This window comes from Triticum aestivum, chromosome 6B, assembly GCF_018294505.1.
Source record: "Triticum aestivum cultivar Chinese Spring chromosome 6B, IWGSC CS RefSeq v2.1, whole genome shotgun sequence".
NCBI classification, from domain to species: domain Eukaryota; kingdom Viridiplantae; phylum Streptophyta; class Magnoliopsida; order Poales; family Poaceae; genus Triticum; species Triticum aestivum.
This window is the reverse complement of record NC_057810.1, coordinates 662,922,630-662,929,912: the sequence shown is the minus strand read 5'-3', so window position 1 is coordinate 662,929,912 and position 7,283 is coordinate 662,922,630. Positions and strand designations below refer to the sequence as shown.

The 7,283-nt window shown below is 43.8% G+C and overlaps 1 pseudogene; it reads left to right on the top strand.

The window, feature by feature from the left end:
- The first annotated feature begins 1,307 nt into the window (after positions 1–1,307).
- LOC123134763 (putative disease resistance protein RGA3) lies at positions 1,308–6,268 on the top strand (annotated as a pseudogene).
- Positions 6,269–7,283: the final 1,015 nt, after the last annotated feature.

The window sequence follows — 7,283 nt, the reverse complement described above, 5'->3', positions numbered from 1 at the left end:
AACAGAATCGCGATTCCGGCAACCTTGCGTCAAACCCACCCCAAATTCTCCAAATCGACCTCCACCCTCATCTGACTAGCCATCTTCCTCTTTATTTTGTCTTCGTCCACGACATTCCTTGTCTGTCTTGCTCGCCCACCCTAGCTCTTGTGTAGTTCCCATTTGATCCCAACCCGCAGTGTCGCCACCGCCATCACCCGTTCGTCCTGGATGTCCTTGATGCCCCGATACGTCCTACTCCACCCGACATACACCTCATCTGCCACGTGCTTGAAAAAATATTTGAGTTGTTTTTTCAGGTAATTTTGTGCATTTGTAGGCAAATGATGTATTGGTGCTTAACGGAGCTTGCTGAGTTTATTTTCAAGGAATTCATCGATGAGTCGGATTTGTACATCGATATTCTTGAACGGTCTCTGTTGTTCAAGAGACTTTGCGATGGGATGCACCGGCATGCAACTACATTGTCGATGGGCATGCTACCTTTTCTATGTATCTATCCTCAGTGGGTGGCGATTTGTGAAGACATCCCTGACGCTCAAGGTAACAAAATAAGATGACACTTTGCACAAATGCAAGCATGTGTAGGGAGAATGTGAAGACGACATTTGGAGTGCTCCAAGCTCGTTTGTATTGGTCATGCAGTTGCAAATATGTGGGATTTAAAGACACTATGGCAGGTGATGACTTATCGTGTAATCTTGCATTTCATGATTGTGGAGGATAAGGACGATAGGTATGCATGTACGTACTATGACTTTGAGAAGCCCGGAGTACAAGTCAACCTTCCGAAACAAGATGGAGCGCATGTTATTAACTTTCTAGATATGTATTGACAACTTCAAAATCAACAAACGCAACTGCTCAATGATCTTGTGAAACATATGTGGATTCACATAAAAATAATAATTAAATTGGTGATGTTGTATTACTTTTTTTAGTAGTATTACTTTTATGTTTGAAGCTTGAACTATGCACTCCAGATAATATTCATGTTTGATGTATTTTTTTCATTTGGACTATTTAATATTGAATTGTTGTGTGTTATTTTCATCGATGTGTGCCATTTGTATGATAGCATTATCCGGGTGCATGTGATTGTATAAATTCAAGGTTTTGAAAATTAAGGATGCGATTGTTTGGACGGACAAATAGAGTTCGCCGTCTCTTATCTGTGAACGTACGAACCCGTCCACAGACAGATGCTCTTAGGCAAGTATGGTTCGAGATGTTCTTACAGTGTCACGATTACTCCCTCCGTCCCATAACATAAGAACGTCTTACATAACGGGAGGGAGAGAGTAGCTCCTAAATGTAAACACAAAACATAGTTTGGCGCAGTGCTCCATGACTTCACCGTAGAGCTCAGCGCAATTCTGTGCTTGTTCTTGGGAGAAATTGACCTTCGGGGAGTAAGCAAATCTCATAACAGAGGTAGCCACGTCACGCCAGGACTCGACTACTCAATCAATTGTTGGTTTGCCTCTTTCCATCGGAGCTGAGCTCAGTCGCAGGATTTGACGTCAAAGCCCATTGAGCGGCCCACCGGCGGCGACATGGGCGGTTCCCTGCTGATGCCGCTGCTGAGCAGCGTGGCCGCCAAGGCCGCCGACGCGCTGGTGGGCGAGCTGCTGCGGGCGTGGGGGCTGGACGCGGCCCGCCGGAAGCTGGAGCTCCACCTCTCGGCCGTCCAACACATCCTGCTCGACGCCGAGGCCAAGAGCCGCACCAACCCCGCCGTCCGCCGCCTACCAAGCCGACGACGTCCTCGACGACTTCCGCTACGAGGCGCTGCGCCGCCGTGCCGCCGCCCAGATCCGCCGCCGCTCCGCGGCACGCAAGGTTCGTCCTCCTCCTGCCTTCTTCCCCGGCTGGCTCTGTTTTCCTTCTTTTAGATTTATTAAGGGGCTCGCCCCCAATTTCAGTCAGCATGATAAAACTGATAATAAAACAGTAGAGTATAAAACACCAACAATCCGCTGGACCACCAGCAAATTTCAGAAGGAAAATCTATAGCGAAAATAACCTACAGGAAACTTCAGAATATTACAAACCAGGCCTCAGCCACAACAGCTCACAGACCAAGCCGGACTACAAAGCATCACTGGCTAAACTGTTGTCGACGCATGTCCTGACATACCCCAGGATCCGGAAGCTCATCCTGCAATCCTCGAGTCACCCGGCGCCCAGCCAAGTTTAATGATCATAAGCCAGAGAAACGCCTTAATTTTCAGAGTAATCTTAGTGAACCAAAGTCTCCTTGAAGGGCACTTGACTTGCAAAGCTTTCAGCATTGTATAGAGAGATTTAACTGTAAAATTGCCAGACTTGTCAAAGTCTTACACATCTATCTTTTTCATCTGTCAGTACTAAAGTGATACACAATTTTCAATTTAAGGTTTTTATTTGGAAACGTAAGTCTTCTGATTTTGATTTATTTTTTCTCATTTCAGGTGATGAGCTACCTCACCGTCAATAGTCCGGTTGTTTTCCGCCTTTCCATGAGCAGGAAGATGAAGGAAGCCCTCAAAATGATAGATGAGCTGGTTGTGGAGATGAACAATTTCCACTTCCTACAGCATGCCGAGGCACCAACCCTTGTTCATCCGCAAACGCATTCTCATGTTTTTTTTTGACCCGGGCCATAACCCCTTTCCATTAAAAGCATAACGGAAATACAAAGTTCATCCAACACAGACCCAACATAACGGCTACAGCATGAGGAAACTAGAAAGGGGTAAGGCGAGATCAAAGCACCACTGGGAAACCCACTATGAGCACTCGTCATCGAGCAGCTCATCGTGGGGCGAAAACCCAGTGACACCTAGCATCACGCAAACCTCTAGACCTAACCAAATCAAGGCAAACTCCAGCAGGAACCACAACAGTTCAACACCACCATGCCCGTAGGCTAACACACAGGAAGAGCAAAAAAAAACAACTCGCGCAGGAGTGAGATAAAACCAAACTAGGCAGACACAACGTTGGAGCTTCGTAGATTGTGGAGTAGCATCAGTTCGTCGTTGACGGAGGCGCACAAATCCTCATCATCGTCGATGCATTCGACCTCAGCATCTTGGCTCCACGCTCCATGGACTCCCGTTCCTCGCCGGCCATCAAACCTGCCCAGTATGTCAATGTTGATGAACCAGAGATCGTCGGCAAACAAGATGAGAAGGAACAAGTGGTAAAGATATTGCTCGACCACTCCCACAACAACAGTGATAATAATAACGTTATGGTGCTCCCCACCATAGTTGGTATGGGGGGAATTGGTAAGACCACCCTTGCTCAACTTGTGCACAATGATCAAAGAGTGGTGCATCATTTTGAGTTGGTTATATGGGTCTGTGTCTCTGACAAATTTGTTATCGAAGAAATAATCCGGTCTATAATACAAGTGGCCACGATGAAGAAGTGTGATTTGACTAACATGGAGGCACTGCAGAAGGATCTTATTTGGGTGTTGGGCAAGAAAAGGTACCTCCTAGTGCTAGATGATGTTTGGAATGAAGATAGAAAGAAGTGGAATGATGTGAGATCATTGCTATGTTCACATGCTGGCTCGGGTAGTGCTATACTTGTGACAAGCCGCAGTGATCAAGTTGCTTCTATGATGGGCACACTTCCTTCGCATCAGATGTCACTTCTAAATGAGGATCTATCATGGCAGCTTTTCACAGAAACATGTTTCGAAGAGAAGTAGAAAAGCAAGACGAGTTGATTTCGATGACTAAGAGTATTGTCCACAAGTGTAAGGGGTTGCCTCTTGCTATCAAAACCATGGCAGCTTTACTTCGTTCAAAGCATCATAGCGAGTGGTTTTCTGTTCTTGATAGTGATGTCTAGAAGAATGATATCCTTGCAACTGGTATTGTACCTGCATTACAGCTAAGCTATGATCACTTGCCATCAGAAGCAAAAATATGCTTTTCCTTCTGTGCTATTTTCTCCAAGGATAGCCTAATGGATAAAGACATGTTAATCCAGCTATGGATGGCAAATGACTTTATTGCATCAGAAATAAGAGGCCAACACATTTTCGATGTGCTGGTTTGGAGATGTTTCCTCCAAGTAGATGTGGAGATTCAAGAGAATCTGCTCTTCAAACTTCAAGATGAGTCTTCGTTAAAAAAATTATATAAAGATGAGTTCATCCACAAACCAACTACCTGCAAGATGGATGATCTCATGCATGATCTTGCTAACTTCGTAAGTGGAAATGATTGCTCCATTCTGCAAGAATCTTCATCATGTCAAGTAATTCTGCAAGAACCCACAGATGCCAGCTCATTACAGCATGAGGTTCGACATTTATCTCTTGATTATATCAGTAATAAGACTATTGCAGCCATGAAGGAAATTCTAGCTCCCCGACCCCGCACAATATTAGCCCAACCAGAGTGGGATTGGTCTGGGACGTCAAAATTCATGTCCTTAAGAGCATTGTAAACATTCTTAGTCAAAACCCGTATGACAAATTTGAAGCATCTTCGCTATCTGGATTTTTCTTATTCTGATATATCAACACTGCCTGAAGCCACTACCATGTTGTGTAGCTTGCAAACATTGAAGCTCATTGGTTGTCAAAATCTTAAGAAATTACCAGAAGGCATGAGATTTATGAGCAGTCTTCGGCACATCTTCCTCGTTGGGTGTCATCTTTTGGAGCGCATGCCAAAAGGTATTCGTCAGCTGAATTCTCTACAGACGTTGACGAGTTATGTCATTGATAGTGATGCAGGTCGTGGAATTGATCAACTGAAAGATTTGAATCTAGGCGGTGCCCTTTCTTTGACTGAGTTGAGGAAAGTGCATGGTACAGACAATGCTAACAAGGCAATATGTCCACCAAGCATAATTTGAAACGGTTATCACTTGATTGGGCTAATGGACCTTACAGCACACATGTTGGATATGAAGTACATACTAATGCAGAAGGAATATTAGAGGCCCTTCGTCCTCACAAAAGGCTTGAAGTTTTACTGTTATCTAATTATCCTGGTGCTAAATTGTCATCATGGATGCACAATTCTACACTGTTAGAACATATCATTGAACTTTCTCTGGCTGGATGTAAGAGCTTCAGTGATCTTCCACCATTGTGGCAGCTGCCCTCTCTCAGGTACTTGGACTTGGATAATTTGGATAGCTTGGCAAGTATATGCGTTGGTAACGATGATACAGACAATGTGAAATTCTGCATTTCTCCACCACCCCTTTTTCCTAAGTTGGAAACCATGATAGTTTCCAACATGCCTAAGCTAGAGAGATGGCACCAGGAGGTGACAGGACAAATAGCAGTTGTATCATTCCCTCGGCTCAAGAAGCTAAATATTTCTGAATGCCCAATGCTAGCAAGCATGCCCAAGATGCTCCCTTTGCTTGAAGATCTACAGGTAAAGGAGGCAAGAGATATTCCCCTTTACCATCTGATGAATCTGTCTGTGCAATCTAATCTTGAGTGCAAAGGCTCCATTTCTGTCGAACCTGAAGGTAGTCGGCAGCCTATTGACCTTCATTTCTCGAGGCTTGGTGACTCTGACATGAAACTGAGACTCAAAGGTTTGACGGAAAATGTAGAGCGCATTGAAGAGGAGCTGAAAAGAATACCTTGCAGATTTATCAAGGAGCTGGGCATAATAGACTGTGACTGCCTTTTATCATCTGAACTATCCCAAATACAACGGAATATATGGAACTGTTTTGGTTTTGTTGAAAGAATGTGGATTTCAGGCAACAATAATATAGTACAATGGCCAGCAGTGGAATTCAGAAACTTGAATCGTCTTCAACGTCTAGACTTGTTTGGCTGTCCCAACTTAACTGGCTCACTTCCATCAACAATATCTGATGACAAAAATGTCCTCCTTCCCCGACTCCGGGATCTTCGAATTGTCGAATGTGAAAATTTGTTGGAGGTTCCAAAGCTGCCTGCATCTCTTGAGAAATTGCACATCATTGCTTGTCCAAAGCTGGTATTCATGCCAGCAAATCTTGGAGACATCAAAAATTTGAGAAAACTCGAGGTATTTGAGTGCGAGGCCCTGACGGCATTTCCAGATGGAATGTATGGAGTGCCTGCGCTCAAGAAGCTGTGCATGGAGCGTTGCCCAAGGGTAGAGACACTACCGGAGGGACTCCTGCAGCAGCTCCAGCCCTGGAGAAACTATGTATCCGTGACTGCTCCAACTTGGAGGGAGCCTTCTCAAGAGGAGGCGCTTACTGGAATCTGGTTGAAGGAATTCCACAGAGATCAGTTGGCTGATTCCATGCGCTAAATGTGCTTAGGTTGCCTTCAATTGGGATACTTGTGTCTCTGCTTATGTATGCCGGCCTCATGGAGTTGTGTGTTCCAACGAGGTACATATACCCTCATCTATATTTACCTTGTTCTCATTCTTTAAAATTATAACTTTGTCCACAACTTAGCACAACACTTTGTAACTCAACTTCTAATTGCTGATGAAATGCTTCATCGATCGGTCTATTAATTATATCTTGAGTACAACCTACCTAGAGTTGATGTCCTTGCACAGTCAAAACTCAAAAGCACTTGTATCTGCTATCACGTTCAACTTATATGTTGAGTAAAACATTCTGAAGAGTCTTCATGCCTTTTTCACGTATCTGCTATCATGTCCTAATGAATCGCATTGGGTACGGCTACTGCAGTTGTACCTGTACATGCATCACAGCAGTAAGGGAAAGCCATTTCTTGTACAAATCAAGTTCATTGAAGTTTATACTCGCCAGTACGCACACACCATGGCCCATGCATTGCCTTAGTATGATACTCCCTCCGTCTCAAAATAAGTGTCTCAACTTTGTACTAGCTCTAGTACAAATTTGTACTAAGCTCAAGACACTTATTTTGGGACGGAGGGAGTATATATTACGTACATACTTTTGATTCAAGAATACCAGATTTTGCCAGTATGCAGATCTGCAAACGCAACTGTTAGGTTCTACCATGGATAGATTATACTTTCTTAGCAAACTATGGTCGTAGCTTTATGGACTGCAATGAGTCAATATATATTGCGCAATCTTCAAATAATAACTGTAACTGTTACTGCCTGAAATAATTTATTGACTGGGATTTCCTTTAGCTCACCAAATTGCTTAGTTCCCACTCAAGTATGTCGTTCTCGTCAGACAGAAGATGAGATTTTGTAAATACAATATCTGCTTACTTAAATAATGAATCTTTGCACTTATGCGGAGATGCATACATGTCTTCCAGTGTTATGCATAACTTAACCTTCAGATTAATTAGATCA